This window comes from Saccostrea echinata, unplaced genomic scaffold (genome assembly GCF_033153115.1).
Source record: "Saccostrea echinata isolate AGI-Se365-2 ecotype Australia unplaced genomic scaffold, CSIRO_AGI_Sech_v1 ptg000016l, whole genome shotgun sequence".
Classification (NCBI taxonomy): domain Eukaryota; kingdom Metazoa; phylum Mollusca; class Bivalvia; order Ostreida; family Ostreidae; genus Saccostrea; species Saccostrea echinata.
Window position 1 is genome coordinate 16,261,002 of NW_026889765.1, and position 26,209 is coordinate 16,287,210.

The following is a 26,209-nucleotide window of genomic DNA, read 5'->3' on the forward strand; positions in this document are numbered from 1 at the left end:
ATAATGTTTTTGCACATCAAATGAATTATTAAACATATGATCTGATAATGCCTTTTCCTTTTTATACATTTTCTTGATAGATTTTGAAAAGAAAACACAGTTTACCTTGGAAATTAATAATATATATTTTGATTTAAACCTGCTGTTCTCTTTTCACATTCTAGACAAGAAAGATTTGCCATGGAAAATACAGGGATCCTTGAGCTTCCAGTTGCTTGTCAATCATTTTTCGAAATTGAAATGCTCAACCTACCCTGTAGTTTCCATGGTATGGAAACTATTACACCACAATTACACATTGCCTCCCATTTCAGAAAAATATGGGATTCTTGAAGATTCCCTGTAATTTCCTTTTATGAGACACCAGATAATTCCCCCAAGTTTCCATCACACGGAAACCGCTACGCTCCGATTCCATGTAGTTTCCTGAGTCATGGAAACTTGAGGAATCATGAAGTTTCCTCTAGTTTCCATTCATGGGAAATCTGAGGATTCCATCAAGTTTCCATTCCATGGAAACCACTACGCTCCGATTCCACATAGTTTCCTAATTATGGAAACCAGTGGAATCTTCAGGTTTCCCATTACGGGAAACTACATGGAGGCTCGGGAAACTTCAGGTTTCCGTGGTTCGGGATACCAAATGGAATCGGAGCGTAGTAGTTTCCGTGGTACGGAAACTTGACGGAATAACCTGGCATCCGCTGCGGAAACCACTAGGAAACATGATGTAAACTTGAGGTTTCCATGTGGTTTCCACATAGTTTCCCATGACGGGAAACTGCTTATTTCACCCAGTGGAGGGGTGAGGGGGAAGATCTTGGAGAGGTACTCCCTCCCCTGAATCTAGAAATTTTTTTTTATAAATGGAAACCATTTTGTGGGTTTTGGTAGGACCTTGAAGTCATTTAGTATATAAACAAACTTTGTTTCAAAAACAATACTTTCGATTTTTTTAAAAAAAAAAAAATAGAGATGCGATAGCAAGGAACATATGGCGCCTTTACATGGAAATTCAGAACTAAACAAATAACTTGTATATATCTAAATATACACTTCTACGTGTTCTTATTATTTTAATGAAAAAAATAATAAAGAAAATTAAACAACTGTTTTCAATACACTGTTCAATGAGATTTGTGACATATCGAATTTTATGTTATGAATCTCTCTCTCTCTCTCTCTCTCTCTCTCTCTGTACTTAAGTAAATACTGGTGAACGGAATAACGATATAAACAAACTTTTTTTTGCGATGCTGTAGTGACATTTAATCACTACGAAAGTTTTCTTAATTGTTTGTGAGTTTGTTTGGTTGTTTGGGTTTTTTTTTAACTTTTTTATATGGAAGAAGGCCAGTGTCCAGTGTAAGCTTCTTAGTGTTTCACTATCTAGGTATACTCCTACCCTGTGTACGGATACCTTTACAGTCAAGAACTCTTTGAGGAATAATGCTATTGCTAAGATGGGGACCATGTCTTTGAAACTCTTTGAGTCCTTAATACACACTGAAAGACCTCCTTTTAAATGTTTATTTTGAACTCTTTTGAATGTACATATATGTTTTAATTTAAAGAATATTTTATTCACAGAAGTGACTGAAATTTGGCAGCAGGCTAAGCCTTTTTTAGCCCTCTCCATACATCAAGGTCAAGGTGAATACATTATTGATATTAAATCAATAAAGCAAAAAGTAGAAAATGTACCAAAAAGAAGGGGGAGAGAAAAAGGAGAAATAAAAATAAGCAAAATTACAGAGAAAAATAAGAAAAAATTACAGAGAAAAATAAGAAAAAATTACGGACAAGTACCGGTTTGGAAATATTTAAATATGTTACATATTCATACAAAATAATGGATATTATAGAAATATTTGGCAGTAGTAACAATACTTGACAAAAACAAATAAATTGATGTTGATCAATTGAAAATGAAACGGTCTGAGTTGGTCATTTTCGACGAAATTCTGATCGGAGCTAAAGCCACATGATTTATTTATTTATTTATTTTTTTTTTTTTTTTTATTTTTATTTTTATTTTTTTTTTGTATTCACAATGTTACCCGAGTCTAGAAATCACGTGATAAATTGGAATATTAAACAGGTCACACTGAGGTCAATGACATGTAAATACCGTGTATAGTGAAGAAAACAGCCGGTGTTTTCCACCTTTTTTCCAAAAGTTTACCCCGAGAGCAGGCTTGCCCAAAATTCTCCTTTGAATATGTTGAATTTCCAACAGTTATATGCCTTCTGTCTTTTCGATAAATTTGGGCAAAAATGCGCTCACCATGTATTACAGCTTAAAAATCGGAATAACTTTAAACAACAATGGAGATTCGTGAATTTCAGTGACCCTTCTTACAAAATACAGTTTCGTTCTTTATTTTTCCTGACTTTTAATTCCTGTAACAGGGGTGCTTTTTCCTTCTAAGCCCAACTCTGGAATTACCGTGTTTTATGCCCTGTTCATAGATTTGTATTTTTGATAGTCTTTTTTAGATCGATCAATGTTTGTTTCTTCAACTTTTTCTTGTTGTCCAAACTTCTCCTTGTTCTTCTTTCTTCGATGAACTATTTGTAATTTTTTCATGTTTGTCTTAAAATTTACTTTGGCTTTTTTATCATTTCGATATCTTCAATTGAACGAAAACAATGTTTAAACTGTATTTTTTTTTTTCGAAAGTTTTCTTTATATCAATTTCATTCCTACGCTGATTCGTTATATCCCTTTGAACTCGAAATAACAGATATCACAGAGTCTGACACATCTGTTTCACATTTGGCTACTTTACTAAAGAAAAACTTTTGTTGCCAAACTAACAATTAAACTTTATGATAAAGGATAAGACTTTATTTTTTTTATCGTTAACTTTCCTTAACCATTATCACTTGCATATGAAATTTATGTCTGCCAAATGATATGATATGCAATAGTATGTTATACGTACGAATAATTTCTAAAACGAGACAAGCTGTTGACGAATAAGTTTATGATTCAAAGATATCAGCATTCTCGTTTAAATTCAACATTTTGCATATTCTATGGTCGATACAGTGACCTTGTTAGCAAATACATTGCATCGTTAAGTCGAATATGAAGTTTTTCATACAAATTGTTCGGTCATTATTTTCACACTGAATTTTCTTTTTCATTTGTTCATTTGATTTTTCCGTTTATTTGATTATAAGAAGGAGATCACGGATGGTGTGACATTGACGGGATATGCCTACTCCTCGATTGCATCTGATCCCTTAGCAGATGTTTTTAGATGTCCTGTTCACAATTTGTATTTAAAGAGACATAAACTTAATTACTGTTCGTTATCTTTATGTTCTTGAAATGTAATTGTGTGCCAGTCTGACATATGCAACGTGTATTTAGATAAAACATGGTCTTTTTCTTCTGCCGCCATGAAATATAGCAGACAGACCGCAAATTCCAAACGGAACTTCCACCTTCTATAATTAAGTATAGGAAAAATATTTTATTACTTGTTAAAAAAATATTTTTCTTCACTAGTCTTAAAGGTAAAACGTGCAATATTCGTACTTTTTGAGGTAAACAAGTTACTTTTACTTAAATCTATAAACACTTTCATTGTGTTGGTATTGTATGTTTTTCTCCATGTCTATCGGTAAATATATTCTACATAGATATCAATTATCCTTTCTTTTAAAAACATACATTTTATTATTTACTTTCATTATAAATGTTGAAATTAACCATTAATTGATAATTATTTGTCTTTAAGAAGTTTGACAGATTTTGCTTTCGAATTCTTGAAAAATAATCTCAATAGTGGTTACAAAAAATAAATTGTACAAAGTATTTGCTTGCTGCGATCTTGTTCTTTTTCTGAATTTTAGTGAAAGAAAAAAAAAAAAAATAAATAAATAAATAAACGGTTCTATTATAAACATTTTGTTCCATAGAATATTTTTTTTTAAATCCTAATGATATTATCTTTTAGCAGTTGCTATTTGTTTTATCTTGCATAGCATACTATGTCGTTCTTACTAACTCAGAAATTACTACTTTAAGGTCAGACACTATCCTCCATAATATGTAACTTCTCAGAATAATAAGAAAAGTAAAAAAAAAAAAAAGATTGATGTATTGTTACTTTAAAAAGTTTCCTCAGAAAAAAATGAAATGAGGTCATTACCATGCAATGTGCAAGACTCCAGAGGGTAGTATTTCTTAATATATATTCCCTCTTTAATAGCTGATATCACAGGGTTAGGTTTTTTAAAAAAAAAAATTAAAAATTAGTTTTGAAAACAGTTTTGAAATCAGAAAATGAAAATCTTTCTCTCATATTTTATGAAGAGAGATTGCGGACCTTAAATTCAAATATTGAAGACAGAAATGTGGTGCATGTGCCTCAAAGGGAGTTCGAAAGACCAATCCGTGTTGTTTTTCACAAACAATATTTACTTGATCATACATGATCTCTCACGTATGCCTCTTTAAGAAATACTGTTTAATCAAAGCTGAGATAAAGTATTATCTGTTTCTGATTTTTCTGTAGCAAAACTAATATACGTGGGTTGTACGGTAAAATTGTGGACAAATTGTTTTTCTCGAAAAATAATGGGCGAACTGAGCTGAAATTTTCAGCAAATGTTTATTCATCATATTTAAGTGCATCTTAATTTTTTGATAAAATATAGACAAAAATAAAGATTTTGTTATGCTTAAATGTGCACAGGGTACGGTCCTACGGCGCACGATAAAAAAAAAACCCAGGGTTTATTAAGCGAATACACAAGTATTATTTCGAAATAAAAGTGCTAAATAGATATGGTTGGGGGTAAAAATTATCCTATTTTTAATCCATTATCTATTATTTTGTCTTTTGTGAAATATCAAAACATTTTTGGAAGTCTCCCAAGCATTTGAAATGGGAAAGTGGCACATGTAAACTCAACAAATGAAAAATTACGAAGTTTGGTGACGTTACGGCGCACCGGAGAGCAGTTCAGTTTGATTTAGATGTGGTAATGACGCCCTAAGAAACTTTAAATGACTACAGAAGAAAAAAATACAAAATTATCACTAGATCTTTAGTATAAAAGTGAAGTGGGAGTTTTCTAAGCGGAAGATTTTTTATCGGGTCCCAGCTACTGGTTATATGTAAATTTATCGGGTCCCAGCTACTGGTTATATGTAAATTTGCTATGTATATTGATGAAAAATGTACTAAAAAGTAGAGAAAATTTAAGAACGCAGTGGTGATTATTTTTCACTCTTGACAACTTGTCCACGATTTTACCGAACAACCCTCATAATAGATGGGGAAAAGGTTATTTACTACAAATCCAAGACAATTTGAAGTCATATAATGCAGTTTTTGAACTTACGGATTTAAATAGAAATGTCACTTTATTAACACTGAGATGTATCGATCAGGCCCCAAGACCATAAACTGAGAACAGACTTAAGTCAAAATTTCAAATCAATATAACTTTTGAAATAATTTTGATAATGGAACAAAATTTTCATCGTATGTTTACACTGGAATATTAAACAAACCTGCAAATTTTTAAGTATGCATGTTGAATAAAACTCAAGATATTCAAAATCAAAATTTTGACTTAAGTATGTTCTCAGTTTATGGTCTCGAGGCCTGAATTTTGTTTTCTAAAAAAAAATTCAAAATGGTATGTCATAATATGTTAGTGCGAACGTCATGTTAACAACAATAATCATTTGTACATGTATTAATAATCAGATTGGTTGAAATGAAATATATGAGGTTTTCAATCTCTAGCTTTTCCTTAGTGTAATTTATTTTTCTAAACGTGAATTTCTAATCAATAAGTTCTTGCATAAACATAATACAGTTGGAATCAAAATTTTATTGCTGATGTGTTTTGGGCAAATTTTCGGATATCTATGAATTTGTGTTTTTAAATTTCGAAAGCTTTATGCTTTCAATCTCCTTAATTCAAACAAAATTTGAGGGATCCGGTTTATAATTATTATTTTGTGTAAAAACCAAATTAGAAAAATACCCCTTTACTTTTTCAAAGTATGGCATTCACTGATTTCTGTGTACATGCAAAAGTTCAGGAAAATTTTTGGCAATTCAAAGGCATATATCAAATACAGTTAAAGAAAAGTCTCAATAAGGCTTATCTGTGGTCCCCGGTTACTCGTCAAATTTCAAACATTTATTAATTTTTTTTAAAAATTAAATTTAATTATTAACTAATGTCTTTATCATTTGAAACATCATCTAAAAATGTCAAACAATAGATATAGGCAGCATACGAAACTGACCGTTGAAGGTAGGGTCCTTTGATTTTCATGAATATCGAAAGAAATCAGTGACAGGTACACACTTCAAATCTTTCGTAAACACCGAGCAAAGGTTTGTTCAGAGTCGAGTTTGAAATATAATATGCATATTATATGTAAAAAGGTTGAGTGAAAATATCTTAGTTGAACAACCTTGTGCTCTATGTTTTCTAATTAAAAGTATTGTGATTTTGAATCTCTTCGCTGGCTTCATTTACATGCGATTAACCTCTTTATGACCTGTTTAGAATCATAACAAGCCACGTAGACTTGTATCGTAACGGGTAAATGCCCCCAATAAACGTGCTAGTTGTCAATTGAAACGTACTCAGTTTTATATCGGCCAGCATGGACTTGTTTGGTTCATCTTGTTATAGCTTTTATTGCCAAAGTTTTGTAAATAGAAAATTGTATTTGTAGGTGATTGTGAATCTTGAACATATAATTTGTCTTTGAAAGAAAAACATCATACTAAGATCTTCTTTTTATAGTATCTAATCTAAATGTCTCCGCCCGTTTCCATGTCATAGAGAAACCGTAGTCTGACCAGTGACATAGGTGTTAAAATTGGCTTGCAGTTTTTGATATGTTAAATTATTCATTATAAATTCAGAAATGTTTTAATTAGAAATACTTCGTTATACACAAAGAAAACAAACAAAATACCGTATGCTAATATTTCACCGGTAAATCAAGGGTGGAGAAAAGGACCACACTACTATACTTAAGTAGAATACTCCTTTACTATAGAATTGCATTGGTAAATGTGTTTTTTAGCACTTCAAATGAAATTACAAGAAAAGTACAATGGACGTTTTGCTCTTAATAATTTCTATGATGAGTAACACTGCATTGTATAGTATATGCAAGAAACGAAAGATCCTACCGTGTCAAAATTCATGATTTTTTTTCTTCATTTTTAATTAAGAAGTACTAATGTTAAATATAAAGGATTTATACTAAAAATAACAAAAAAGTAAATGTGAGATATTCAAATTTCTGTGCTTAAAACCTCAAGAGACCGGTCACGATATCCTATTGGTAGGGCGCTCGCTTCATGATCGGGAGGCCCAGGTTCGATTCTCGTTCTCCGCGCCGCGTCAAACCTATGACGTAAAAATAGGTAGTGACTGGTGTAACATTGAATTTTGACCTGGGTTTAAACTGACCCGGGGAGTCTTTTTAGAGTCGGATCGTTGAATTTTGATCATAAAACCGGGTCAAAATTCAACAGCATAAAAACTGACCTTTTTGTCTTTTTTGCTTCAATTGTTCAACCCCCCCCCCTCCCCCTCACACACACACACATAAAAAAATAAATAAACAATAAAAAAAAAAGAAAAACTATAACTAAAACTGAATTTTTTTCCTACTGAGCTGTTCATTGAATATATTTTTATTCATTTTCAATTCAAAATGGGCATTCTATACAAAACGTGTAGTAGCACTTTAGAAAGGAAGGTCTCGAATGTTCGAAAGACCTATTGCAAAAATACACATTATTTCATTTCTTTTCTAAACTGTGCAAAGACGTCTTTAATATACAATTAATATTGTACTATTTTTTATTGATATATTGTGAACGTTTCGCATATTATCACCACTGTCAATCCTAGTATTTTTTATATAGCGGTGGAGGGACAATCTACAAAACCTAACAATAACGGGCAATATCATCAGATTCGTACTTATTGAATACTATATCCAGCTTGAAAATTGAGAGTTTCTTTAATTTTAGACTACAGCTTTAGCCCTTGTATATTATTATATTATTCAGAATCTCCATATCTAATAACAAGGAGTGAATGATCTCTAAATTCTGAAAAACAATACAAATTTGTGAACAGGACATAAAACAGGGACCTCTGGGAACTACAGAGATCGAGCCAGATGCCTAAGAGGAGAAAGCATCCCCTGTCGATCAATCACACCCGCCTTGAGTTCAGGCAGACAGAGTAAATAAGAATAAAACAATAATCTTACAAAGGTATGAAAAAATATAAGCGGTAATTTTACCCAATGATAGATTGTATTTACAAATTATGACATTATAACGCCCATAGAAAATTTTTGAAATGTTGATTTTTAACGAGGTTGTTGAATTCCCTGTAACATCTACTTATTGCCAGTACCCTTCCCCTCAGCATGCTGCTGCGTATCGAATAAGTTTAGATACATAAATACCATAAGCAAGTGATAGTGAAATAATACTAAATAAATGAGGACAATTGACTTTTCACCACTTTGTACAGCCATTGCTCATGATAAATAAAACACCCAGGGCACTTGACATCATAGACAACTGCTTCTTTAAGAAGAATGAAGCGCACAAATTTTCCTATTCTTCTTATTGCCATCTACAAACTTACTCTGCAAAAACTATTGTGATTAGGGATGGCAACGAATATTCGAACATTCGAATATTCATTCGATGAGTTGATATTCGAATATGAATTTAAGATTCGAATATTCGGTGTTTTTCAGATTTCATAAAAAGAAGTACTGTGATTAATAAATTTTGATTAGAACAGTGCTGGAATTATCCCTGTTTAATTTATTAGCGATCAATTTCGATCGCCTGATTTCTTTCACTACTTTCTTATCTTATAAATATTCTAAATTACATGTATTTTGTTTTGAGTAAGGTGTTGTAAAGAATTGTACAATAGTGCTTTATGTATAATACAAAACGTACTTTCATAGCTTTTATTAGTTAAAGATCTAGAATCGAGGACAACAAATGAAATCTAAGAATATCTAAAAGGCGCTAAGAGTATACTTATCAAAATAAAATTAATTGATTATTGAATGAATGTCCGATAGAATTAATCTGTAATTAATATTGTAAAGGGCTTAATTTCAGAATAAATGTGTAAATTACTTGATTATCTCGGGTTGTGCAGATAATTGTAATTTATTACACGTATTGAAATCTGAACAGTATACCGTTACGGCTATCTTGCCTTTAGTGAGACGACTGGTTCCTCAGGTGGGGCTACTATAAATACACGTTTCATTTGTTAAATTATACTTTTCTACATTTAAATCAATTATTTATTTCAAACATTAACAAATATCAAATGGAATTTCTTATTTTACACCTAAAAAAGTCTTCATACAATTTTACTTCCTATATAAGTATACCTACGAGAGTAGGATGATGCATATTTAAAATAAAACAGATTTTATTTATTTTATCGAATATTCGAATATATTCGAATACTTTCATTGAATATTCGAATATGAATTATTGACAAAATTGACATCCCTAATTGTGATTCAACACATAATTACATGTACTCTGGAGGTACATTTAATATTAAAAGATGTCAGAGTTCCTCATTGACAACCAGTAATCTGTTGAAATTCCCATGGATCTAATTGAGCCCCTTTATTAGCAGACCTGTTTTTGTATACTCATGAAGCAGAATTAATTTAAAAACTTTCCATGAAAGGAAAACATCTTTTGTTGAGGCCTTCAGTTCGACATTAAGATATATCGACGACGTTTTATCAATGAACAAAACTGATTTCATTCATATGTTGATTCTATATAGCCATATTGAACTTTTTACTAGAGGAAGACATTGGTGGCAAACAATCAACTGAATTTTATGATAAACGTGATGACCTTAACTTTTCTATCGTCAACTTCCCTTATTATGTTCCCCAAACGAAGTTGGGGAACATATTGTTTTTACTCTGTTTCTTATTATTATGTTCCCCAAACGAAGTTGGGGAACATATTGTTTTTACTCTGTTTCTTATTATTATTATTATTTTTCTTCTTCTTCTTCTTCCTGGGTACTTTTTTGTCCGCGAGTGATCTCGTCAACTACTCATCCGATTGAGGTAAAACCTTTTTAGGGTTAATAGGCATGTTGTGTAGATTTGCGGAATCAAGGTCATTTTGCGCGCACGTGCATGCACGTGCGTGCGCGTGCAATGCGTAAAATGACCAATATACTTGATATAGCTGTAACTTTTATATTTTTTGATGAAATCCTTTGATACTCAGAATATAAGGATTATATTAAAAGTGTAAACAAGATGACATGGTCAACATGCGCATGCATGCACGTGTGCGCACGCGCAAAGCGTAAAATGACAAATATACTTTATATACTCGTAATTTTTTTCTTTTTGATGAAATGCTTTGATACTCAAAATATTTATAAATATCAAAAGTGTAGTCAAGATGACATGGTCATCATGCACATGCATGCATGCATGCATATGCATGCACGTGCGCGCGCGTGCAATGTGTTAAATGACCAATATACTTAATATAGCCGTAATTTTTATATTTTTTTATGAAAAGCTTTGATATTAAGAATATACAGATATATTAAAAGTGTAGACAAGATGATGTGGACATCATGCTCATGAATGCACATGCGCGCGCGTGCAATGCGTAAAATGACCAATATACTTAATATAGCCATAACTTTTATATTTTTGGATGAAAAGCTTTGATACTAAGAATAAAGAGACATATTATAAGTGTAGACAAAATGGCATGGTCATTAGGAACATACATGCAGGTGCGCATGCGTGCAATGCTAAGATGACCAATATACTTGATATAGCCGGAACTTATTTATTTTTTGATGAAATGTTTTAAAACTGAGAATATAAAGATGCATTAATAGTATAGATGAGATGACATGGTCATCCTGCACATGCATGCACGTGCGCGCGCGTGAAATGCAAAAAACGATCAATATACTTCATTGCCTTATTTAATGAAGCTTACAGGAAATAAGACACCAAAAGGGTGTTGGGGAGCGTTTGGGGAACATCTGTAACGGTCCCCGTTACAATTATAACTAGTTATTATTATTTTTCTTCTTCTTCTTCTTCTTCCTGGGTACTTTTTTGTCCGTGAATGATCTCGTCAACTACTCATCCGATTGAGGTGAAACCTTTTTAGGGTTAATAGGCATGTTATGTAGATATGCGGAATCAAGGTCATTTTGCGCGCACGTGCATGCACGTGCGTGCACGTGCAATGCGTAAATTGACCAATATACTTGATATAGCTGTAACTTTTATATTTTTTGATGAAATGCTTTGATACTCAGAATATAAGGATGTATTAAAAGTGTAAACAAGATGACATGGTCAACATGCACATGCATGCACGTGTGCGCACGCGCAAAGCGTAAAATGACAAATATACTTTATATACTCGTAACTTTTATACTTTTTGATGAAATGCTTTGATACTCAAAATATTTATATATATTAAAAGTGTAGACAAGATGACATGGTCATCATGCACATGCATGCATATGCATGCACGTGCGCGCGCGTGCAATGTGTTAAATGACCAATATACTTAATATAGCCGTAATTTTTATATTTTTTTTATGAAAAGCTTTGATATTAAGAATGTACAGATATATTAAAAGTGTAGACAAGATGATGTGGACATCATGCTCATGAATGCACATGCGCTCGCGTGCAATGTGTTAAATGACCAATATACTTAATATAGCCATAACTTTTATATTTTTTTATGAAAAGCTTTGATACTAAGAATAAACAGACATATTATAAGTATAGACAAAATGGCATGGTCATTATGAACATGCATGCAGGTGCGCATGCTTGCAATGCTAAGATGACCAATATACTTGATATAGCCGGACTTATTTATTTTTTGATGAAACGTTTTGATACTGAGAATATAAAGATGCATTTATAGTATAGATGAGATGACATGGTCATCCTGCACATGCATGCACGTGCGCACGCGTGAAATGCAAAAAACGATCAATATACTTCATTGCCTTATTTAATGAAGCTTACAGGAAATAAGACACCAAAAGGGTGTTGGGGAGCGTTTGGGGAACATCTGTAACGGTCCCCGTTACAATAACAACTAGTTTATTTCGCAATATACCACTATCACTTGCATATCGGATTTGTGTCTACCTGGTCATTTGATAATCAAGAGCATGTTTTCTGATCGAAAAAATAAGTTGATGATATAAGGGTATTAATGTTCTCATGTACAGTCATCATTTTTTTTTAAAAAATCTGTGGTCGATACAATGAGCTTGTTTACAAGAACAATCTGTCGTTAAGTTGGTTGACTGACGTCTTTCATACAAATTGATGACCATTTTTCATATGCAATTGACTGCGTATTTCTCCATTTACCCGATTATGACAAAGGGCGCGCAGTGGGTGTGACCTCTAGACAAGGAAAGCTTACTCCTTCATGGCATCTGATCCCAACTCTGATGTTTTAAAAGTTTGCTCTGCTCACAGTTTGTATTTTATTGGATCTTCAACAGAAGTCATCTCGTTTGAAATACAGTTTAGTTATTAATTGATTATTATCGTCTATAGTCAGTAAAACATAATATGAAACAGTTGCTGTGACTCTGTGGTGTCTTTTATTTCGAGTTCACTGGAATATATCGAGTCAACATATGAATTGTTAATTGATAAAACGTCGACGATTTATCTAATATTTGAATGTGGAGTTAAAGCCATCAGCTGGATTTTTCTTGTTCTCATGTAGAAGTATTTGAATAAAGTCTGTTTCATAGGAGAATAAAAACAGGTCTGCTAATAAAGGAACACAATTAGGTCCTATTGAAATTCTAACAGATTATTGAAAACCATGGTCTCCAAAGACTATATAGGTCTTGTGAGAGCCGAACTCCGGCATATTTTTAACATCAACCTCAGAATATTTGTGTGTAGAATATGACAACAAATTAATTTTTAACAAATCAATTGTATTATGACTATTCATGAGACAGGAAAATTCCCAAGTTCCATTTTCTCGAAGAAGCCGTTCTATGATGTCAAAACACCTAACCTTAAGGAATGGCTATGTAATAATGCGTTTTGGTGTTACCGACTTTGGGAAAAATGTGATTTTAATAGTTCGTCAGAGATTTTAAATCCATGATTTATATGATTTACACAATTTTATGAATATTTTAAAGCATGTATATCTTAAGTTTCTCCTTCACGGCAGTTAATATTTTTGTGAGAAGTAAAAATACGGGATTCACTGGGTGAAAAAATTTTGGCTCTCAGTAGTTTCCTGATGTAGGAAACCTGAGGATTCCACTAGTTTCCGTAGGTTGGGAAACAATATGGAATAGGAACGTAGTTGTATCCGTGTGAGGGAAACTCGAAGGACTCCCCAGGTTTCCATTGAACGGAAATTATTGGAAACATCAGGCTTCTTCAAGTTTCCAAGACTCCAGAAACAACATGGAATCAGAGCCTAGAATTTTCCATTTAACGGAAACTTAGTGGAATTGTCAAGTGTCCCATGAAGGGAAATTAATAGGAAACTTCAGGATTCCTTTACTTTTCTGTAAATTGTAGTGTAGTAGATACCAAGAAAACTACAGGATGGCTTAAGCATTTCATTTCATTTTTTTTTTTTTTTGATAATGATTGACAAGCCATGGGGAAACTCAAAGATCCCTGTAGTATACGTCAATTGTAAACCTTTCTTGTCTATATTGTGAAAAGAGAACAGCAGTTTAAATATAAAATGTATTAAAAATTTCTTAATGAGCCGTGGTTTCTTTTCAAAATCTATTAAGAAATGTATGAAATGAAAAATTTGTCAAATGGTAGAAAATTTGCTGAAACTTTCCTGAAATTTGAGAACCCAGCATAGAAAGGATAAATCGAATTCACTTTCGTTGACTGGAATGTTAATTAAGACCATTTAAAGACTGAAGCGTGATTTGAGGAATTTCATCATAAAAGAGTATATGTTGGATTTAAAAAAAAATTAAATCCGAGTTCTAGGAGATCGCTGACTAGATGTCCTTGAGATGTGTACATAAATCAAATTTATTCATGAATATGAATTATGCTATTGTACAGATCCATATCGCAATCAAATGATTATAAAATTTAGGTATCAAATACATGTACATACAGGTAAATACAACAAAAACTGGTTATTTTGTCTTACACGCAGCTCTGTTAAGGCTGCATAAAGGGGGCGGGGCCTAATTTATACGGGAAAAATTTACTGTGACATCACACAAATATAGCAATATTCCTCACAATAACAAAAAATGAAATATTTTGCGAATCTAAACTGCATAAGAGTAATGAACTACATCAAAACTTACCACTGCATTCATTTTTGTCGCTAGTTAAATCCCACACAGCAAGATATAAACAAGTCACTGATCGCAATGCACTTGTCGACATGACGTCATCATGGTAAAATTTGACGCATTTTATGTGCAGTGAGAGGCGGATCAAGTAATTTTTTCACAGTGAAAAATGCATTTTATTATTAAACAGAATATTATTTGAAAATCTTAGTTAGACCATTAATACAAATCTGAAATGTTTGTTTAGTGCCATTATTTAAAAAATATCGAGAGAATGTATTGAATTAATTCTACCGTGTTTTTGTCTATAAAGTGTGCATGTTTCACGCCGAGGTGCCTCATTAAATCGCCTTTTCGCAAGGGCATACACTTAATAGATCTTGACCATTTTTTGAATACACATAATGGACATATTCCTTAACTTGAAAAGTACTGCTGCTTTCCTGAAATCGATAGCGTAGCTTAATAAATACATAAAATACTTGGTAAAGGTCACATATATTTCGACATTAGCAAGATAACTTGAAATTTAAAATAAAATGCGAATTCTATTTAAAGCAGCAGCACTTTCCATAAACTACAAGTTATGTAGAAACAATCTATTACTTTAATTTTTAATTTTAACTAGAGTATGCCCTTGCGATATTGAAATTTTTTTTGTGACCTACATACAGTACACATTACATGCATTTATCACGTGACTATCAAATAACGTGACCAAACCAAATTCGGTCAGAGCAAGGTATACAATGTTATTTCAAAGAATGTTAAAGTCATAAGATAATATAGTACCTTTACAAAATTAAAATTCATTTTAAAAAGGTATGTATTTATGCACGTTTATATTCTGTTGATTTCTTCAAAGTACGTCTTAACAGTGCTGCGCAATTTTGCTGTTCTATTGTCCTATGTACACCTGTTCTATTGCCGTATGTACATGAATTTGTATATACAGCTGTATATACAATTGTCCCAGTTTTGGGAAAAAAAATAAAGCCATGCATTTTTATCCTAGACGGCATTTAACAATGAGCTGTATATATGAAAGACACCTGAAAAAGGGGGGGGGGGAGGGGGGATAAAGGGACCCTTTAGATGGTCATTCTAGTAAAATATATAGTTCATCTTTAATAACTTCTGTCAAAGATGACCATAAAATGAGATATAAAGAATACTGAACAACCGTATTTTCAGGGTGCTATTGGTTTCCTGATTTCAGTCCGATCTCATTATTATGCTAGAAGAAATTCAAATTCTGAAACTGATAAATATATTAGTACTTACATGTACATATAAATTATGTATAACAACTTCCAGATTTACACAGGGCAAAACGCTGTGATTGGTGGTCAATATTCAACAGGGTCAATTTTCAAGGCGTTTACGTCATAAGTGCCGAAAAAATAAATTACCAATAGCAAGATGTTGAAAAAATGACCTCAGGTATAAATTCCAGGACTTTTGTTCTCAATTTTCAACGGAGAAAAAGCACCCCCAGTTCAATATTCAACGTTGAAAAATAAACCCCGGGTCAATTTTCAACCCGGGTCAATATTCCATGTTACACCAGCACTAGAAGTGAAAGTCACGGGTCTTTCGGATAAGAACTTAAGAACCGAGGTCCAATGTTACGGTAGGCTTCGGCATGGTAAAGAACCCTCACGGCTCAATGGCCCTGAGTGTCGAGTATAAATCTACGTTTGAAGCCCTTCACCGGCATACGGTGACGTCTCTATATGAGTGAAAATTTTTCGATTTGGACTTTAAACAACAAACAATCAATCATTTTTGATACCTAAAGAGCTAAAATCGCGTCATGACAACAGTCAGAAATACTAAGATACTTATCATAACATTTAATTACCAGAGACATACTAGTATATCTTTATCCCAGGCAATAAAATGTTCATGTAGTATCTGTCTTTAACAAACAAAGAAATATTTAAAAAAAAAAATTAATATGCAGACTTAAAATTAAACTGAACTTATGGAGATACGGAGCTAACTGATTTATTTTGCCTTATAACGGTTATTTACCTTTGTGTTGGGTAAACATCCAGTGTCAGTAATACACACCTGAAATCAAGATAAAGGATGACATTTTCACAAAAGTTATTTCAGGTAAGGAAATCACGTCTAGATAAATCATTAATATGTGCCATTAATATATTAATACGTACGATGCAAATTTTGTTTAATTCAAAGTGTACACGATTAAAACATTTTCTTGTCCTGTTAGTAACTGTTGAAACCAAACTAAATGATTCACTCCAAGGTATATTATTTGAAGCAAACAGAGAAAAATAGAAATAAGCATGGAAGGGTTTGGTAATGTATATAAGATCAGATATTGTTGATTGGAGGAGTGACCTTGAATTTGTAAATATTAAATCTTTTTGTGCTGAACTTTTGATTGGAATTCGGAAATGGTTAATCAAAAACCCTCTATATCTGAGTGATTTTACTTACGATTTTGTCAGAAGTTTTGACAAAATATCTATCAAATTTGACAACTTTTTGCTCATCGGTGATTCAATTAATGATTAATACATGAAATCAAAAGAAAAAAATAATTTAATTTCTTATCTGATGATAAAAATACATCTTTAAGATAGATGTCATTCGTCAGTTTTTGAAAATAAATGATTGTTTGATTGTTGTTTTACGTCCGAGAATTTTTCACTCATACAGAGACGTCACCATATACCGGTGAAGGACCTCAAATTTTGACCTTTACTCGGCAGTCAGGGCCATTGAGCAGTGAGGGATCTTTATCGTGCCAACGCCTGCCGTGACACGGCGTCTCGGTTTTTAAGTCTCATCCGAAGGACCCGCAACTTTCACTTCAAAGTGCCGAGCGCATGGCGAAGGAACAGATGCTACCCATTTTTTATCGACTTAGGTCAGTCGCGACTCGAGATTCGAACTCTCGACCTCCCTTTCACGAAGTGAGCGCTCTACCGACTGAGCTACAGTGAACGGTTTTGAAAATAAAAGATTGGTAGTTTTGTGGTTTCTTGAAAGCCATTGATTTTTACCACATAACTTGCCTTTGCTGAAATGAAAATATTTGGCGTCAATGACTGTGCTGTATCACTTACACAAATTAAGTTGCCCGTCTGATAGCAGACAATGTGTCAAAGAAGTAGTTTAAGCACAATGAAAGATATACATGTATATCTCTTAGCAAATTTCCACATCATTATGAAATTATTTTGTCAACCAACTGTATGGAGACTAAGCAATAGAGTTTCCCTCTAAGAAATTCCACTAAAATTAGGAAATTTTGTTTGTTTGTTTGTTTTGTTCTGTTTTTTTTTTCCCAAGGCTAAAATGAACCATAGTTTTTTTTTTTAATTTAAGCTTTTAAAAAGTGTTCCTTTTTTACATACCACTTCAATATTTACTCTACATGTGTTTTAAATAGTAATAAGAAATGGAAGTAAGGTTTACATTAGTTTTTTGAGAATCATGGATTTTGTTGTCAATAGCCGATTTCCGGTATGCTCTGTTTTACCGCATTGGTTTTTATTTTACGCACCGCAATCACATGACGATGCTGAATTGTCTATAACATCTATTTAAGGAGGGATTCTTCACATTTTTCTTGTATTTAAAAATAATGAAATTTTCATAGATTAAAGAAGACATAATCTCTAAGTGATGGTATCAATTAGATTAAATTTGACCGTTTTGTTTTAGAAGAAAGGTCAGGTCAAGGTCATTATCTTTTTCCTTGACATTACCTCTGCTAATCATGTGATGCCTACTTCTAATTTAAAAGATTAAATGTTTTTCTTTTTGCATAAAAGATGTTACCAGACGCATAAAAAGATGTTTCAGATGATTCTACCAAATTAATTGACTTAATTTAACTGAAGTTGATACTTCGTTTGTTTAAATAGTTATTTTCGCATATGATAAAGTAGTACAAATATACAAAATGATACAAAAACAAAAAGCTTTGACCGTTTAGTAAGAGAGAGAAAAAAACCCACTTTTTACTGATTTTTTGCTCAAATCTGTTTTAGATTGGAAGCTTTCAAAAGCTAACAAGATTGTAGTTTATTTGTTTAGAAAATCATTATTATTTGCTATATTTAAAAATTTTGGGCATTATTATTAATTTAAGTTACATTTCAAAATTTCTTTAGTCTTTTATTGTTCAAAAAATTTAACTAATTTGAAATGTATTGTTCTGTAAGTGATCTTGATAAACATAAAAGGAGATATTTTCATACGCGGCAGTTGCGCCAAAAATAAAGGCTTGCTGGATTTCAAACTCAGTTTACCATTTCTATTCAAAATTGTACAATTATGATGTATAAAGAAAAATATGATCTTTTAGATATAATACAGCTAAGTATATAAGACATGCAAACAAATATACTTGGAATATTTTGTCTAGCCAGAAACCAGACAAGAATCCCTCCTTAATAGGGGCTGTAATCACGCAAACGAGATATTTGAATACTTCCGGTGACAAACAACATCGTGATATGCTTTGCCTTCGATTGTAGTCACCGAAGTGGTGTAAATACGTGTGGTTTCTATAGTTTTCCCACCGACGCAAAGAAAAGTACATTATCGGGAAGATTGTGCAGGTCAGTTTTAATTCATTTTTTAAATATAATAAGCATGTATTAAATGAAATATCGGTCTGATATACAGCATGAGTTACAAGATAATAAGACATTGCATGAGTGTATGCGCCACTGTTACCGAGCTCAATGAATAACGAGACGATGCCTAGAGTTGAATAGTGGCACTTAATGAATTTTGAATCCTTTCACGTTAAAGTATAGCCCTATATCTGTATTGATCTATATATATCTGATATCAAAGACCTGTAAGCTGTACATACCTGCATGCACAAATATTAATCCGAGATTCCTTGACTCTAACCCATGCTTTTATATTTTGACATGTCATATCAAAATATTAAAGCAGGGGTTAGAGTCCGAGGAATCTCGGATTAGCATGAATATACATGAACCGTTTACCATGTTTACATGCATCATAAAATTATATGAGAATTTGAAAATGGTTAATTGGTACTGTGTAGTGTGTAATACTGCTTTAGTGTTATGTTTAGCAGAGTCAATATTAAAAAAAATATATGTGTTGTACAGGGCAAGTACCTGTTTGCCATTATCACGATTTATATCAACAATTGTTAAAATACTGAAGCACCTGATGGTGATACATGTACTAATGTATATATGTAAATGATTTCAATCAGCATTTATATATTAATGTTGCTACTTTAAAAGTCTACAATTATACAAACAATCCTTTAATTTGATTTAGAAGAGCTGATCAAAAGTCGGAAAATTAAAACAACAGAATTTGTTCTTGTCATTTCAAGGAGGGAAGAAGGGAAGGAGACCCTGTCTTCTTTCCTTGGAATGATAAAATGTACATGGACTACCCGGACCAGGAAAAGTCAGAGAGGTGAGAGAGAATTGTATGTAAATATTAACTAATTATAAATATTGTTTTACTTGTAGTTTAAATTACAACATGAACATATTGGGCGAAACAGAATGCGTTTAGGATATTTTTTATTTACAGGTAAAGGAGAAAAACACGTTGGTTCCCATCCTGTGAAGTCGATAAAACAAGTCAGCCCCTATCCTGAGAGAGAGAGAGAGAGAGAGAGCAGACACAAGATGCTGTTGATTGTGATGACGTCAAACATGTAATTATATCAATCAATTTTTAGAAGTGTTGTTAAAAGCTTAAATACATAATCAAAATACTTGTTAAGAAATGAGATTATACATGTACATGAATATATTTTAAGGTTGAAGTAGAACACAGTTATTCAGTATCTTGCTCTTGAAACTGTTCAAAAGGAAATGCAACGGCTCTCACCAGAGATTAAAAAAATGGAAGAAGAGTTACATGCTATGAAGGTCAACAGTGATAAAAGAAAGCCCATGACTGTAGCTGAAACTAAGGACAGTTAAGAAAAGGTAACATTGTTGATGGGGTAAAATGAAATTTACAAGGTATAAAAAATATTTTGCAAGGTCCTTTGCATGTAAAATTTATGACAATTCTTTTCTTTACAGATGCTGCTTTATACTTCAATACAACATGATGTCTTTGAAGTGCTTGTGCAACTGCTTCGTCGCTTCATATTAAATTACTTTTTTGGTTTGACACCATCCCTTAAACTTGAAGATCAAGTTCGGATTGTTTTCATGAAGCTAAAGCTAAACCTAAGAGACACTGGCCTTGGCTCACAGGTTTATACTGGTAGTCTCTTTACTCTGAATAAATGAAATAAATGGTTTTCTAATCATATGCATGCAATTAATGACATTCAGAAGTTGTTTCGGTTGTTTTTTTTTTTTTTTTCAATTTTGATTTGCATCAGGGAACAGGTTTTGTGTAAGCAGACCACCAGAGTCCTTAATAACCACACCTACCAACGAACGTAAACATATCATTGGAAAAAAAATATCTCTAAAATATTTCATGCCTTTATTTATTAATTCTGTTTAAACAATATGCCATTTTTCACGTTCATTAGAAGGAAGAATAATCATAGTCTCTCAATAATTTTCAAACAGCCCTCGTATAGTAAGTTCGGTTTTACTATACCAAAAGATTTACAATAGTAAATCAAGGTACTGAAGTTTTTACTATACGAGGGGTGATCAAAATGTTCGCGAACTAATTGAATTACTACCATACAAGTAATCAAAATGGATTTCAGTGTTATTTCTTTTTTAAAGCAGGCCTCGCCGGTTATAATACATACATGTATATGTAATACACATACACATATAATGCACATATGCTACCTTCCTGCCAATGCTCGAAATACGTGATCCAGAGCACTGTTTAGAGCAACCTCAACAAATTTTCAGGTCTTAAAGAGCTAGGTTCACTAACTCCATAAAATGGCCCTGTCGATATACCAATTAACTGACTAAGTCTCAATGTCCCATTTCAAGCATCAATATAAAGTAGAGACAAAGTGCTTTCATTTCCTATAAAAAAGTTTCCTCTCGGAGTCCAGGTATTGAAAAAATGGCTTTCTGAAATTGTAATGTTCTTAAATTTTGACGAAAATGGGCGTATTTGAGCACTTTCTGTAAAGGATTAAAATATGAGCCCACCCTTTAAGATAAGAGGTTGGGGTCTATGCAAAACATTGAACAACAGCTTAAATTTTTGGCCATTTTTTTCAGAATTTGGGCATAATGACGCAATTCATGACGTCATAACGCATGAACTAGCTAGAAAACTACGTCAATTTAAATCGATATGCAGTCAGCAAGGGTCCGAGGAAAATTTAATGCATTTTCAGCTAAAACTGAGTATTTTTTATTGTTCAGAAATACACAGGGCCAAAAAGGTCCTAAATAATCTTGTTCTTTACTACCACGCAGGTTTTTTCTTTAATTAAAAATGGCCTGACCAAAAATACTTTTCATATATGGGCATGGCGTCTACCACAATCCGACCTCTCTGTCTTGAATGCTTCATGTATCCAATGTGGATCGAGAATGATCGCTTTCGTTTTATATTATATCTGATCTGTAAATAGTCTAAAGTGATTTTTTTTTTAAAAATTGCTGAATTAATGTACATCTCTTTCCAAGGTCAAACTGATTATTATAGTAAAATTTAGAGATGTTTTAATCCTTTTGGAAAGATTTTGAACAATGTAGATTTTAACTGTTTAGACTGTTTAAATTTTAAGTCCGTCGGATGGGACATTAAATGGTGTCCCGTGTCAAGGATTGCAACCCCTTGGCACGCAAAAGATCGTTTCTCTGGTTTTTGAAAAAGAGCAGGCTCACTGGGGGCCGCCAGAGAAACTAAAACTTCTCAAAACCGGTCATGTAGATTCTCCGCCGAAATATGGCTGAAATATTGCTGACTCGGCGTTAAACAGTAATCAATCAATCTTTCCCAGCTCACTTTTACTGGACATCATTTTAATCATCTCTCTGTCTTCACTTAAGCAATCAATCCAATTACTAAGTAAACTTTTGGCAAGTACTTTGTTCCCATAAGCCTTTTACAAATCATTATTTTTTACTGCATAGTATTTTCCAACATATACGTAAAATTTTACAGCTGTTCCTTGTTCGAGTACGTCTGACTCAATCATCGTTTGTCACATGTCATCTATATAGTAACGTCATTTTCACATCTATTTATAGAACACGTTTATAAGTATATATCTGCCAAATTTCATTCTGTTCTGAATTGTGGTTTTGCAGTCACTGCGATACTTCGAGAATTTTTTTGATCACCCCTCGAAATAAATCAAAGAAAGTTTTCACCATAGAAAATCAAACAGTTTTTCTGTTGTAAAACAAAGTACTTTCCTTTGAAATTCAAAATTGTTTTGTACCGTTTATCACCTTTCTCAAATGATTTTTTAATATTAAAAGGAATTATTACTTGATTAGAAATATCATTTCCAAATATACCCATACTTAGAGAGTCAGGAAGGTGAACAATAAAATCTCAATTATAGCAAAATGTTCATCGATATTTCACCTAACATTAATATACTTAATAAAAAATCTCCATAATTTGCAAAAATCTCACAGAGATTAAAATTATTTGCCTATTAAATAGCATAGGGGTACTTTTCTCATACTGTAACACAGTTTTTCGATGTGAGTGGGTCTTTGCTCCATATTTTTTAAAGTATATTCTCAAAGTTTGCGAAAAATTGTACATTTTGGTTAACAAAAACCTTCACCGAGAGGATTTTTCCACAGAAAAAAATTTGTTTGTCATAGCTTCATACCGTTCAATAATTTGAATGCTGCTCTATACTTAGGTCTCAAATTGAATTTGATTTTAGCATATCTGTCGTTTTAGGGATATCACACCCCTTGTCCGGTAATCCTCTTAGAGGCTTGAAACTTACTGACTGACTGTCTTACACTCTCCTGGGGACAAATTGCTATTATGATATTTGTATTTATGACCTTACCTATGAAAATATTTAAAAAAAATCCTAGGACAGTTTTCTTTGATATTTCAGTCAGTATGAATGTAAACTTTATGTAAACTCTCTACTATTTGCAACAATGTCAAAAATGATTTAATTATTTGTCTATTAAATAGCACTCACACACCAAAGATCATTTCTTCATAGTATAACACAAGTTTTTACATAGTTTGTTTATAAAAAAAAACAATCTACATTTTGATTAACAAAAACATGGATCATAGACTCACTCTACCCTCAAAATACACAAAACGTATCTTAAAATGTCTTGTTTTCTTCAGACACTAGTATTACATCTTCCTGCATTGTTTGGCCTGTTTTGAATACACAAAAAACTCGATGTATTGTTACAAGTGATACAAAAGAATGATAACTCTGAATAAATGTAGATAGTTTTCCATACAAGCTATTTAAGCAAGAGTTATATCGTATTCATAGAGTATATCAAAATGCCCAGATTCCTTCATAATTCGACCGAGTTAATCTTGTAAAACTGGTGGCGTCGAGTCATTCCTCTATAAAACCCCTTTTCTTCTATGTTATTTCTCTTCAGTGCCATTTCTCGGTAGGGCATTTCACTGCAGGTCATTTAATCTTCTACCTGGGTTAATTCTCTCCATATCTGTATGTGCTCTTAGACTAATATCAGGGCGGATCCAACAATTTTTGCACATTGAAGCCTACTTGCATGGGTGGTTGGGGTTACAATCTGAATGAATTCATGAAGTATTTTCTTCGTGTCTTGTCTTTAAAGATGTTTCTGTCACTGCTTTTGTTAAAAAACGGTCAAAACAACAACCACTGACCCTACAAAAAAAATTCTTATAAAATCCCTAGGTAAAAACAAAGAAAATAACGAGCTCCTGTGCGACATAGTTCTGAAGTAAAACTACTGTAAAACAACATATTTTCGTTGCGTCAAATTGTCTTCGTTTGAGGGGATTTGATTTCATGGTTGTAGAATAGTTGGTTAGTTGTTCAAATGACAATTTCACGTTTCGTGGTGCACATGAATTTATGGGTCTATTCCTTCCTCGAAAACAACGAAAATTAAACCCGATGAAAATAAGTGATTTCACAGTACTTAAATACACATTCAAACGAGCAATTAAAAAAATCCACGCTCCTAAATTATTTATTGTATTTGCATTTAATATATATTTTCATTGCTGTTAAAGGAGAAATATTCGTCGGGCATTAAATTTCGTTTATTTCGTTGTTAACAATTATTAACGAATTTGAATTCCATGCAAAAATTTTTATATCACTATATATAATGAATAGGGTTACTTTCGAGAAACGAAGCCTTTTTAGATGACAAATCAACGAATTTTTTTCCCCAAGAAAATTTGTGCATTTACAGTGATTATCTTTAAGCTATTGACTGAATATCGGGCAATATACTCGCCTGTGATCTTTGTCTGGTAAAGCGATCCAGACTTGTGAGATCTGAATTGTCGACGGATTTTTCCGTTATTTCCCGATCATGACAAGGAGCACACGGCGGGTGTGACCGGTCGGCAGGAGATGCTCACTCCTCCATGGCACCTGATCTCACCTCAGATGTTTTGGAGGTCCGTGTTTGCTCTGCTACTATTTTGTAATGTTTAATGGACTTTTGAGCTTGAATACTGTTCGATATCTCCATATATTTCATCTGCATACGTGCATAGACCGAGCTAGGGTATATATCACGATATCCAGTCAATAATGCAAATACATATACATTTTCCCCTACTCACATGAATGGGTTTTTTCTGTATTTCTAGACATAAACATCCTTACACCTTTTGTAATGGATTTTGTCACTTCAAATGTACATGTCTGTCCTGTCATCAAGAATGAAGACACGGGAAAATTAACATCAACTGGAGAAGATTTGAATTCAATAATGAAATAGAAAATTTAATTCTGTTTGCTTCATCACTAACTTAAAATGAATGTTAAACACCTACATATAGCAAAACAACTGGCAACTTTATTGAATGCCTAGGAGCACCGAGATGTTATAATGTCGTTACAGACTGGGAAAGTACCAAAGTTTTGGATGCTGCTAGAGATAAGTCACGAGCGGATAGAACTGTCGTATAAAATGTACCAGATGATTTTTTTTGAACTACTGGAGTACTGAAATATGTCAGGTAGATGTTGCATCATTTCCATACCTGAAGACCAAACTGCGTGATTTTCGGATCTCATAGCTTCGATAGACAAGAACATACCCAATAAAGAACTGACAAGTTTTGAAATATTTTTGAAGTTTGAAGAAAATTTTTGGAAAACCGAGTAACGCTTCTATATTAAGTTTGTCTAGCTTTTGTTGCATAGCAAATGATATATGGACGACACGAACTTGTTTTTTTATGCAGTATGATAAACCAAAAAAGGGCTTAATATAAACAAATTGAGTGACGTATCTTTTCCACAGATATGAATAAAAGGTGCTTATTTTATAGAATTATCTATTCTTGTCTCACAGAATACGTTATTATGAATTATGAAGATAACAAATACGCAGTTAGGTTAAGGACTCCCATATATATATTACGTCAGCCTATGCAGAGGTTCGGTAAAGCTATTATGACGTCACGTTAAAACAATAGAAATGAATCTCGATGAATAAATACTATATGTTCTTTTTAAAACACACTAAATATTTTCGTTTATCATAAATATTATAAAGATAAATGGATCTTGCCATAATAGCACTTAGCGTATGTAGAATGAAAGCCAGCTTGATCTCACTGTACTTACTTAGATGACGTCATTTCTTAGTTTGACACGCAGTTTCTCTGTACT

General features: G+C 32.7%; 1 pseudogene; it reads left to right on the forward strand.

Annotated features, from left to right (window-relative positions):
• Nucleotides 1-451: 451 nt before the first annotated feature.
• LOC133188183 (uncharacterized) lies at nucleotides 452-20,708 on the forward strand (annotated as a pseudogene).
• The last annotated feature ends 5,501 nt before the right edge of the window (nucleotides 20,709-26,209 follow it).